The sequence below is a fragment of the Lepidochelys kempii genome, chromosome 4 (genome assembly GCF_965140265.1).
Source record: "Lepidochelys kempii isolate rLepKem1 chromosome 4, rLepKem1.hap2, whole genome shotgun sequence".
Classification (NCBI taxonomy): Eukaryota; Metazoa; Chordata; order Testudines; family Cheloniidae; genus Lepidochelys; species Lepidochelys kempii.
Genome location: NC_133259.1, coordinates 89,476,539 through 89,489,062, shown reverse-complemented (window position 1 = coordinate 89,489,062; position 12,524 = coordinate 89,476,539). Strand labels below are relative to the sequence as shown.

The 12,524-nt window shown below is 39.7% G+C and overlaps 1 protein-coding gene across 4 annotated transcripts in view; it reads right to left on the bottom strand.

Moving 5' to 3' along the window:
• Nucleotides 1-12,524, bottom strand: part of LNX1 (ligand of numb-protein X 1) — a 364,589-nt gene that overhangs the window by 271,124 nt on the left and 80,941 nt on the right. For all 4 annotated transcript variants that reach the window (XM_073342023.1, XM_073342024.1, XM_073342025.1 and 1 more), the window contains one exon: nucleotides 8,514-8,561. The gene's annotated coding sequence lies outside the window, so the exon portion shown is untranslated. The remainder of the gene's footprint in view (nucleotides 1-8,513; nucleotides 8,562-12,524) is intronic.

The window sequence follows — 12,524 nt, the reverse complement described above, 5'->3', positions numbered from 1 at the left end:
GTCCACATTGTATCAACATTTCTCCTAGTGGCCTCATTCATTAGCTGTCCAGTGATACAGGGAAATGGATGAATCCCTGTGGCAAGTGTTATGGAGGCCAAGGAGCAGATTCCCATCCATACTCCTCTGAGAGGAATGATTGAAGCTATTTCAGCACTAGCCCACAAACCTCATGGTCCACTAAAACAAGGGAATAATAAGTGAGTTCATGTGCACGTGGCAGCTTTCTCCAAGGAGACTTTCAGAAAATCCTATTATCCCTCAATAAACTCAGCCATCACGCTATACTGAACCGATGATGGGGAGGAAGTCTTTTCATACATGTGTTATTGTGCTGAATACTATGGAAGTGCCCACAGACACACATTAGAATAAACTCACATCAGGACATGCATTCATACTGTACTCAGGAACATGCACTTCTTCATTCCTTGGTGCATCTGGCCTTAAGATTCATGCCTCTCAGGGTACTTGATGCAAGCATCCATCTGTTCCTTGACCATGTGCCTTGTTATGCTGTTCCTTTGCTAGATCATGCATAAAAGTGGAATGAAGTATTACCTACTTCAGCCGTATGGTTTCACCATTCAGGCCAGTGAAGTAAGTGACCTTGTAGCTCTCTCGCATCGTTTCCTTAGTGGAGAGTGTTAGTGCCAATATGTTAACCATACTCAACCATTCTTCATTTCTGATTTCTCTCCTCTAAGCAGATAAGAATGACCTAGGGCCTCTTAGTGTGTTTTACATCAAAGGCTGATGAAGAGTTCTGACAGCCTGGATGTCAGTGCTGTAAATAAGCCATTAATCACACTGCCATTCCATGGAACAAACTTTTCCCAGAGGGTATGAACTTTCTTCAGGTCACTAATATAAACCATATCTTCTCTAATCCAGTGGGGCAGTCATTCTGTCAGTGCTCTCAAGGTGGGCTAGCTCCAGGTCAGGCTGATACTCCATTACTTTCATTTTAATGCATAGGTCATTGTTATGGTTCCACTGGATTATAAATGGTCAATTAACAGATAAGTAGTTGCAATGAATTAAATAAATGAAGGCATAGCTCAGTGGAATTTACACCAAGGGATAGACGGATCAGTGTCCTGTTAAAACTCTTGCCTCAACATCACGTATTTAATAAAGATCCTAGATGGGGCTACAGGAAAAAAACGAGCTTAAATGATTTGGTGGTCGACCAAAATAATGTGGTTGCAGCAGAGGCTTCATAGCCTAAAGTAGAATGCAGTGACTATTAAAAAAAACCAAACCAAAAACAAACAAAAAAACCAACACCCAATGTATCTAATATTAAAATAGAAATTGGTTTTAAAATAAACCCCAGTCATCCACCCTGCCATCAATATTCTTTACATCACTACACAGTACAAGGCTATAATATACTCTTACACATAACTATCAGCAGACAGAAATGATCATATGTACTGTACAATAAAATATTAGTATGATTCAGGGGCATGGCTAAAAACAAAAGGTTTTTACATCTACATTTCAAGGCCAAAATGTTTCAACCATGTTGGGGGGCTAAACCATGTTGAAATCTAGTCTCCTAACTTGTTGGGGGGGGGGGTGTTTTACTTTTGCAGTGAAGAGGGCCTCATTCTGCTACCAGTTAAAATATATGGCTGCTCAATACTCTGCTGCACCCAATGGAAACTAGGCATAGGAAATATGGGGGGAAACTGCAATCCTGGAAGCTGCGGGGCCCTGGTTTGAGTCCAGGCATAGTTTAGAGCAGCCCTGAATTGCTAGGTCTCAAGACTGGTCTTAACTCCGCTTTGGCTACAGTGGCCCCTAAGGGGACATTCACTAGCAGGGGACTGCTGAACACCACATGCTTTGGCCAACACCCCACGCCAACACAACCTCTACACTATGGGCTGGAAGAGGAGTGGCACAGGGCTGTCTAAAAATAGCTTTTGTCACCAGGAAATCCCCAGCTTGATGTTTAAGACCAAGCCTGTTGCTTATGTACTCTGTATAAATAGCTCCATTTTGAAGCTGTTTACAAAAAAAATTCAAAATCTGTGTTCAAGCCACAGTGAAAGAGGAGAGCGGAGAAGAAGATTGGCCTTAAACAATTCCAAATAACACATTTCTCTACCATTCTGGGAACTATGCTGGACACACTAAAAGGGTTCCCACCACCACACAGACCTTAATCAATTTAACTGACCGTGCCTGTTTTACAAATGAAATATCATCCCACAATCCAAATTCTTTAACTACTTTAAAAACAGATGCTTTTGCTAACTCAAGTGGGCACTGAACTAAATGTGGACAAACACTGATTGACTAGCTACTGTCTGAGCACAAGCTCTTTACCTAGCACATCACCTCACCAGCCTATTCAGAGTTGGGTGCCAGGCCTTACAAGCCCGAGAACCCATCTACACTACAAATATAATGAATAAGCTACTAAACCCTCAGGGGGGGCAGTTATCCCTTTCCTAGTTAAAATGAGGTTAAAACACTTGGACTGCTTTGAACACCTCCCCACAAAAGCTTTGACCCACTAGGGGTCACCTCAAATATATATTTTAAACGACTGGATACACTACTGTAGAGGCCTGAGTCTCTTGTCTGAAAAAACCACCAAGACCAGAAAATGTTATTTCGTTTTTGTCATGTAGCTTCCTGCAAAGAAAGTGGTTAACAATATACCAGTAAGTTAGAGTCTCTTCATTAAAATCAACAAAAATTCCAGTCTGCAAAGTGTTGCCATTTAAAAAGTTTCTATTACAATCATGGGGGTGGGGGGGAAGAGAGAGGAGGGAAAATGTACATCTGTGTCATCTAAAGCCCCATCTTCACTACAGCCATAACTGGGTCATGGGACCCCATTTCAACAGCATTTACAATTGGATTCATGACCTGGGCCTCCCCTGGGAGGAAATAACCAGGAGGCAAACACAGTTTAAGACAACAGGAGCTGTGCTAACCTTTTCTAAGCTGTAAGTCATGGTTTCAGACATTGCTGTTTCATACAGCATATATTTCACTTAGCTATCACAACAATTTTTATTTAAAATGATCTAGTTTCAGGGGTTTATATTCCAACCATAGAAAGGTGTTTTGAGCTGGAACTTGACCCACAGGCCTCAACTCCACCTGGGAAGCAATTCTTCTATTTTTAACATTTTAGAAACATCACTTCTGACCTTTTAAAATGTGTAAGCAACTGGTTTAAGATGCTGGGCTAAGTCTGTTTATATAAAAAGTCTGATTAAAAAAATGTTTTGAAAGATTAGTCCATAATATAATAAAATTTTCATATTCTGGAAACAAATTGAATCTAATCAAGAAGTGAGGTTTTTAGAACTGAAATTATAATCAAACAAAGCTGACAGTTTTTAAAACACATGGAGTTAATGCCATACATGGCAGCCAGGACCACAGAGTATCAGAGCCCCACTCTGTCAGGTCCATATATTTTGGTATAAGGAAGGATTTGACAGACAGACCTGAGCTCGGCAAATGATGATACTCCTCAGATTTCAACAGAAGAACAGAGTTGGACAGCCCTTAGTCCTATCTTTGAACCAAAGTGAGACTTAATGAGGTTTAAAGGGAGCTGGGACACCCAGGGTCACAGACCAGCTAAAATAAAGCAATCTCTGAGGTGGGTCTGAAGAGGTGACTCTGTAGCAGAGACTATTCACATACCACCTCAGCCAGACCCTTGGCTTTCTCCTTCTCCAAGCCCCTTCCCAGAGGTTTCCAGCACAATTCTGTTCCTTACAATCCCTGACCATGCTGCCAGTCTCTCTCTTTTTTCTTAGCACTTCATAGGCCTCCAAAAACCTCCACCCCACCTCCCGCACCCTGTCAATTCACCTCCTTACACCCCCTTCCCTTTCAAGGCATATCCCAGGGTCCAGTCTACATGCACGTACATACTTGTACAGGGCTACCACAGAATTCAGTGTAAACCCTGCAAGAGCCTCCAAAAGCAAAATCTGCAGTGTGTCAGAGGTAATAATGTTATTCATTATCCCCCAACCCCACCCCAATATAGAAACTTAATTAGCTTAACATAGATTCTATCCTTAAAATCCATTTTCCTTTCATAATGCGGTCGCTTCCTTGGTGGATCGTTGGCAGCGGGAATCAAATCTGGGACCTCTTGAGCTCATGTATAAGTCTCAACTGCCTGAGCTAAGAGATTCATCTCTATTGACAAGCCTGCTACAGCCTTGGTTAATCTCTAGCTTTCCTAGCCACCACTAGAGAGGGACAGAGTGCCACACAGAGCAGACATGGGTTACACTTTTACCCACAAAACTGTGCATTTATTTTAAAATCTCACTTCTTTCTCGCTTGCTCTCTCTTTTTTTTTTTTTTATTAAAGTATACATCAGGTGCATTTATTTCTGGAACTTCTTTTCCTGTTGGCCATTGCGTTATTGTAACATATCAAGGAAAAGTCTGGTGGGAATCAAGAATCCTGCAGATTGATAAGAGGAGCAAGTTTTATTAAAAGCAAACTGTAAACTTTTGTACTATAAAGAAACACTTTGATTTAGCAGGTCTAACACAAGGTGTCAGCAGACAAGTTGGAAGGCCTTTGGGATTCTTAGTGGCCTCAAAAGTTATTTCTGGTTTTATTATTTGGTTTCTCGTATCCAGATATGATATGATATCCAGATCTCTCATATTATTTGAGGTGCTCATATCCAGATATGTTGACATGGCTTCTAATTTTGCCCCAGGCTGATTGTGCAAGTTTAGTACAAACATTACAAATAGTCAGTGTTCTCAGTGATTTAGCAGAAACCTCAATAAACCTTATAGAAAAGGTGACCTCAGAAATAACCTTTAATTTATTGTCTGCGGATGGATCATAAAAATGTATTTGGTGCCAAATCCTGCAACAAGCTGATGCACATTTATTTATTCAAGATAAAATGGGTGGCATTTAATAAAAATATTCTTGTCCTTCAAGAAAATATGTTTTTTTCCAATAGAGAGAGAGAGCTCAGAACCAGAACTTCAGATCAGCAAATTCATTAATTTTGGGTAGGGGGAAATGATAATTAATTTATATAGATTTATACACTACATAAAAGGCTCCAGGCATGATTACGATCTATGAAAAATACAACCATTCTACTCCAACAAAAATAAATGCACAAAATACAAGCCAAGAAAAGAAAACCCCACTCCCATCCACAAATCACAGCTCTCGAGGCACAAATCTGCACCCTCAGCACATCCCTTCCTTCTCAAAACCTGGGGAAAAAGAGGTGGGCTTTGATGCAAGCCCTGAAGATCTACAGATTTGGGTAATTTCAGACCAAGCATGTATGGAGTACATCCAAATCTAGATTTTGCAATGGACCTCTGTCTTTAAGATAGAGCATTTCCTTAAACTGAGTCTTCTATGCAAGCTCAATTTCAAATGTTACAGATCTATCTTATTAAATGAAAGCCTCGTTTTTGTCCAAACCAAATAAAGATGCTAGTCCCCACTGAGGACGTCTATAAATCCATTCCCAATTTCCCCTTTCAAACTACAGCCATGTTTTGTACTAACTAGGTCTTGAAGAGTTTGGTTAGGACTTTTTTTTTTTTTCTTCTTTTTTAAAGATGAGAAAGGATTTTTTTCCATCCTGGGTGAAGTGAAAATCAGATGAATTGATTTTGAGGAGAATTTAACCCTAAAAACTGAATTTCCTCTTTTGTTGGTTTTAAGCAGATTTTTCACGTTATTGCTGACCTTTCCAAGGAAGTCTCACACTTTCAGGAAGAACCCAAGCATCGAAAATGTTAGCCAAAAAAAAGTATGTTTCAACACGACATGAATATATCCTATAAATGAAACTTAAGTAGAGAGGGTACTAGCAGCCACCTGCTAGAATTACTTCTGCTCTTGACAATTACATAGAAACAACATTTTCAGCTTTTCCATACTTATTCATTAGTGTTAAAAAAAACTGAAGTGATTTTTACAATAGCTGTGCACTTACATTTACTGTTGAACTAATACCTCAATATTTGGCAGTGTTTTCACAATATTTTTGAAGAGCTCTGTATAGCTCAAAAGCTTATACCTTCCACCAACAGAAGATGGAGTAAAAGATATTACCTCACCTACCTTGTCTCTCTAATATTTCACATTTTTTAGGGGAATTACTGTTGCAGAGAGAGGTTATTTCATTAATCTTCACCCACTTTTGGAAAAATGTTTACATTTCAGATTTCTATTTAAATTTTGTTCTTAAATGTTAAAACCAAAAAATAAATTACCACCTACCCCAGCAGTGGTGAAAATGTTCTCTGTGGGTCAGATGCAGGCCATAACATTCCACAATTTGGCCTGTAGACCCTCATCAGTCATTAAAAGATGCAGCCAATGGAAACTACCGATCCCAGCATGCATTGCAACTAGGCTGCTGCGATGAAGGTGGGGTACGCAATGCTGTGACCTATTACTTCCTTGGGCCATGTATGTATTTAAGATGTGAATGCCTGTAATCCATTCCATTTTATTCAGGTTTGATTTGCTCCCTGGGGCTCCTGGCCCATGTAATCTTCAAAGGGGGCACTATGACCTTCTGCATGTGAAATAATTTCAAGAGAGGTAATGCACTCCCAGTCTACAAAATAACAGTGCACTGTAGAAACCTTAATGAGTGCAAAAAAGCATTGTTTAATACCAGTGCAGTTCAAATAAAGTTCTGTTTTAATTCCATTTTGCATTGAGGATAAAAACCTGCTGTAAGACTTCAGAACAAAGTTCAGCTGCATCAGATCATACAAATCACCTCTAATATGCTTTCTGTTAAAAGCATTACTGCTTATTATTTATTTGTTAAAAGTCAACAGCATCTCAGGGTGGTACAAGGCACAAAATATGAATTCCATGCCCCTAGGAGACTGCAATCTAAACAGGAGAGAGAGAGAGATACACAAATGCTTTTGTGCAATAGATTTATACACACAGATGTGAAGCCTGGGATAACCAAAGTCTAAACTAATAATATAATCCTTCAGGCTGGATGTTTTGCTACACAGCATACATGTGTAATAGAAAGCTACTAGACATAACCACAGTTTATATTTTAAAATGAAACATGACTTTTATTACATTAATACTGCCTTACCTCCAATCTGCCTTCTTAGGATAATATTAACTTTTTAAGCTATTGGATGTGATTTTCAAAAGCACCTAAGTGGTTTAGGACCATAAATGCCACCAAGTCAATGGGTCTTGTGCTTCTAATTCACTTAGGCATTTTTGACAATCCCACCCATGTTTACTGTCCTGATAGAAGAAATGCTTCCTTTTTAACATAAAGCACTGTATGTATTGATGTAGACTACAATGTTCAGAGAAGCATTAAGGGAGTTCAGTGCACAACTTCCATTGAATTTCACACAGAAAACAGATGCAAATATTTCCATACAAAAGTGTGCCAAGCACAAAATGCAGTACACAGTGTAAGATTCAGCATCATAATACTATTTTTGTTCTTCCAGATAGGACTAAGTTTGTTTTAATTTTAAGCAGGGATATTTTGCTTTCTATATATTTGGGGGGGGGGGTGTCCTGGCACAATATGATCAGCACGGTCTCTGTTTCCATTTCAGAGTAATTAATTAGCTGCACCCGCTGTCTCATATGTTTATAGTTTCCTACCCTATTCTGAGTGAAAAATGGATATACAAACCCATAGGCTTGACCTAAACTGACCTAACATTTGATTGCCTACATCCCAGTTCATGGGTGAGAGCCTGTGTTGACTTCCATGGTCCTCAGCACAGCTTGTAATTGATTTCTATTTGACCTGCAGTGTTTAATTTTGTTCAACAAGGAGCTCCTAGATCATCTTTGTTATCTGGTAAGATCAGTGCACCATATGCACACATAGGTCCACAGGGGTCTCAGACAGCTGTAGCTTTAGTGAGGGACCACCAAGAGCCATCTCAGAGGCTGTCCATTTTGAAAGCAGAGTCTATGCTTCCATGCTCTATCAGAGGGAGGCACAATAAAGTTTTCAAAGGATTTCCTGAAACTCTGAGCTTTACTTTGGAATCAAAGTTTAATGTCAAGCTGCTCATTTATTTCAAAGCCACAAGAAAAAAATTACTTAATTCTAATTAACAGGAAATAGGTCTTTAGCCTTCTGTTTGACAAGTATTTATAAAAACTACTTCTATTCTATTTTCAAGACAGAATGCAGCATGACAATAGAGCAGACTGCAGAGTGGTAACACCCATGTTATGATTTTCAATGTATATATTGTACTTAAATAGTGCCACAAATATAATAAAAGCTGGAATATAAAACACCTAATTAGTAAGGAATCTAGAATAACTGACACATCTTAATAAGTCACATTGTGAGTTTCCTTCCATGTTTTGGGAATCTATTCTCTCAGTGCACACTTTGGAATTCATTTATGCTTACTGACTCACAAACATACACTCATTTCTGTAACTATACACAATGCAAGTCTCTACACTCTGATTCACTGCTGTCATCAGAACTCACCCAATGACTTGCGCAACAAACGTGGACCATCTCCGCTTTAGCTTCATCCTGCCAACAGAAGAAGAAACACTGCTGTTTCTAAACAACCATTTTAAGACCAGTTGTATCCCCACCCCATGTAGTTATTAAACAGTTCAGAGCATCAATACCATCTATTCGAGAGTGCTTCCTGTTAGCTGATTAATAATTATACAGTAATCTCAGTACCTCATCCTCTGGCCTCTGCTTTTGTGTGGCCTGGTAATTGGTTTGTTACCCTATAAACAGGAAGCACACTCAATTATCTAAATAAACTCTAGTGTAAATAATTCACTACTAAGTTAATGAGTAGGAAGATGGCCAATAGTAGAAAGTATTACATGCAAGAGAACAGATTTTATGAGAGCCAAAACATGTTGGTATTATTGTGAACTTCAGTAATGTCTGAAACTACTTTAAGGGGAAAAACACCTGCCAAAAATGATAAACTAGATTTAGATTTTTCTCGCACGTACACATAGAGACTCAGCCCTCACATAGCTCCACTGAAGGCCGTAGAGAGATAATCATTCAATACATTTGCAGTTAAGTGTTGTGCCACCTCTTCTTCTCTCAACAGCCAGTTTTACACAATAATGCTGTTGAATAATTCCTGTCAAATTGTCAACCTTTCGTCCCTCTTCCAAAACTCCCTGAAGTCTCTAGTTTTAGGTTTGGTTACTAACACTGAACTTGTTCAAATAAGCAATGTTATTTTAGTTCTCAAATTGAGTTTTATTTTATCCAGACGTTGATCATCATACCACTATCTTTATTTAGAGCAACATTCTGTAGAGTACCTAGCCTTTAAGTCATTTTTACTTGAATTCACCACTCTCTTTTTTAAAATGACTGTGTTTGACATAAAACACTAGTTGGCTTCAAAATTGTGGCTTCCCTGTCTTTGGCAAACTGTCCACTCACTTATTCCATCCTCTTCTAATGGAACTTCTGGAACCACTTAAAGACCATTAAGATACTACCAGCTTCAAGTAAAAATGATACTTGAGTGAATTAATGCATTTTGGAAGACTGAAGAATGTCTATTTCATAAGACAGTAAGTACATCATAATCTAATACCTACACCCTTCAAACAAGGCTTTATTTTTTTTTTTTAAGATTATCCACAAGAAAGTGTTGATGTTTAAATCCATGGTGGTAAATTTTATCTAGATTTTAATTTTTTTTGCCTGTGTTAGCTTGTTTTACAAAGCAAAAAAGTTACTTTCATGAGTAAGATGCATTTATTGGATAAGGTTAGTTACCACACACACTATTTTATATATTTCTAACGTAGTATATTTATCTATATACACACACATACATAAATAGACACATACAGTGTAATATAGTATACATAAGGGCCAGGTGCTAGCCTAAACCAGAATAGCTCCATGAAGTAAATGGAGCTATACCTATTTAGGCCAGATGAGCCCAGGGTTTCTTGGATTTATATTTAAACCAATACAAACTAATAAAACTACCCTAAAGTCATTGTTTAGTGTTGAGCTTCTTGAAAATAAGGCCTGAAAATATTTTTTTCTGTTTGTTTCTCAACTTGTCTTTGAGTTACGTCCCCAAACGTGTTGCTGAGAAATTAAATAATTCATCTAGAGAGAGGGAGCTGGATTCCTGTGTGAAGAAAAAAAAAGAAGTGTTCTTTAGATTGTAAATTTGGACAAAAATGCTTTGGAAGTTCATTTTACAGTGATATATGGAAAATACAATTTGGAAGTGAGTCAGTTTGCCTAAAATAGACACGAAATCAGCCAAAATTGATCACTTTGGAAAAGTAGCTCCATCTGCTCAGCACCAAGGCAGAGTAGGTGTGTCTATGCAAATATGGTCTGCTCTTGGAGTCTTCTCCCCAGTTTGTCATTAGATGTCAGGGCAGAACTCATCCAGACTCTTCTTACATGTCCTAACATATTACCTTCTGGGGAAGACATTTAGTTTAGTTACATAAACCATCAACCACTCTCATACATTAAGAAAATTAAATTAAGAACATACCATTAACCCTCTGGTACCTGGTGTTTATACAGTACACCACATAGCTGGAACATGGCATATAAATGCTGATTTCCTATCACTCCATGAATTAGAATTTGAAGTACAACCTTCTTCTTCCTCGTGTGGGATGGAGTGTAAGAAACTGAGTCCTGATGGGAGAGGATTTGAACCAGAATAGGAGTAACGCTTCTATCTAGTTATAACTAACTACAGATGGTTCTTGTTACCATAGATTTGAGTATTATTTTGCTGTATGGAGAGAGAATCCCAAAACCACCATGAGGAATAAGTGGGTGTGAATGAGGTATTTGTTTTCTTCTTGTAACAAATCACATCTTTGAATTTTCAGGTATTTTTCCTCTCTCTCTAGGTAGCTAAAACAATAATTGCAATCCTATGATAGCTGAACTGCAGACATTGGAAATACAAATCCAGAAAGACTTAGGGATAGGCTAGGTAAGGACCAATTGAATCTACCCAGAACATTATGAAAATAAAGGTTTCCACCTCTGCATCAGTGTAAATCAGGAATAACGCTATTGAAAGGAGCCAAGTTACACTAGTACAAAACCTGTGTGAGAAGAGAATTGGACCTATTTGTTACTGCTGTATATAGGTCTGAACAGACATCTAGTGCTGTGTTCACACACCGCCCCGGGGTGCACTGACATTGTCAAAGCTACCACTCAGCTGCCACCTAATGCTGTAGGCACCTACAACCCCTAGGCACCAACGTGTCTGCTGGTCAGCAAGTGCTGATGCTGTCCCACAGCTGGCAAGCTGCTTAGAGCCCTTGCCGAAGCCCCAGAAATGGGATTCTCAAACTACGTGGGGCCATGCCTATCTTGGCATTGGAACCAGATACTGACACATGCTCAGAGCACACCTAACTCCTGTCACCTGACAGTCCCTGTGTCAGTAAGATCAGAGGCAAGCCACGGATATGCGAGAGTGTTCTGCTGCCACTCTGCCTTACACAGCCAGGAGCACCAAGATATGGAGGAGCAGTACTTGTGGCACCTTAGAGACTAACAAATTTATTTGAGCATAAGCTTTCGTGAGCTACAGCTCACTTCATCGAATGCAGGAAGAAATCCAAGCCAGCGTTTCACCCTGTGATTTGGGAGGGCGTGTCATAAATATAAAGGGAAGGGTAGCTTATGCTCAGATAAATTTGTTAGTCTCTAAGGTGCCACAAGTACTCCTTTTCTTTTTGCGAACAGAGACTAACACGGCTGCTACTCTGAAACCTGAAGATATGGAGGGTGAGCATGAGAGAGGTATCAAGCAGGAGAGAGATGGTTTCAACTGCTAGGGCGTGGGTTACCCACAAGGTACATCTACACAGCCCACAGCAGTGAGTCTCCCAGCTTAGGTCAACAGACTTGGACTTGCAGATCTCAGGCTGCTGCACTAAAAATACTTGTGTAGATGCTGCAGCTTGGGCTCTGAAGCCTCGGGATGGAGGTTGGCTTCAGCGCCCGAGAAACAATAGCTACACAGCTGTTTTTAGCACAGAAGCACAAGTCTGTTGACCTGGACTGGGAGGCTCATTGCAGGGGGCTGGCTAGACATACCCTGCGTGACTTACCTGGCTTAGGTGCCTAAATCCAGGAGAGGATTCTCAAAGGACAGTGCAGAGCAGAGCCCATCTGTCCTATCACCTAGGTGCACCTGGTCAGCCACTTAGAGTCCTAAGCCCCTCTCCTCTTTCCACCCATCTCTTTGGCATTTCACTCCTGGTTAGTTTAGACAACTCCCCACTGAGCTGGCTGGCTTCTCAAAATCCCTTCCTTAGGCACTTAACTCTCCCCATGCACTGGCTGGGGATCTGGGACCCTATCTTGGTGCTGAAATTTCCACTGGGCACCAGGCTATCTAGGGCTCAGGCATTGCAATGTTGAGCAAAACAATGCCTAAGTACCTTCTGCTCTTTCCCCGATCAGGATTCAGTACCCTATAGTCCCCCCAAATTTATT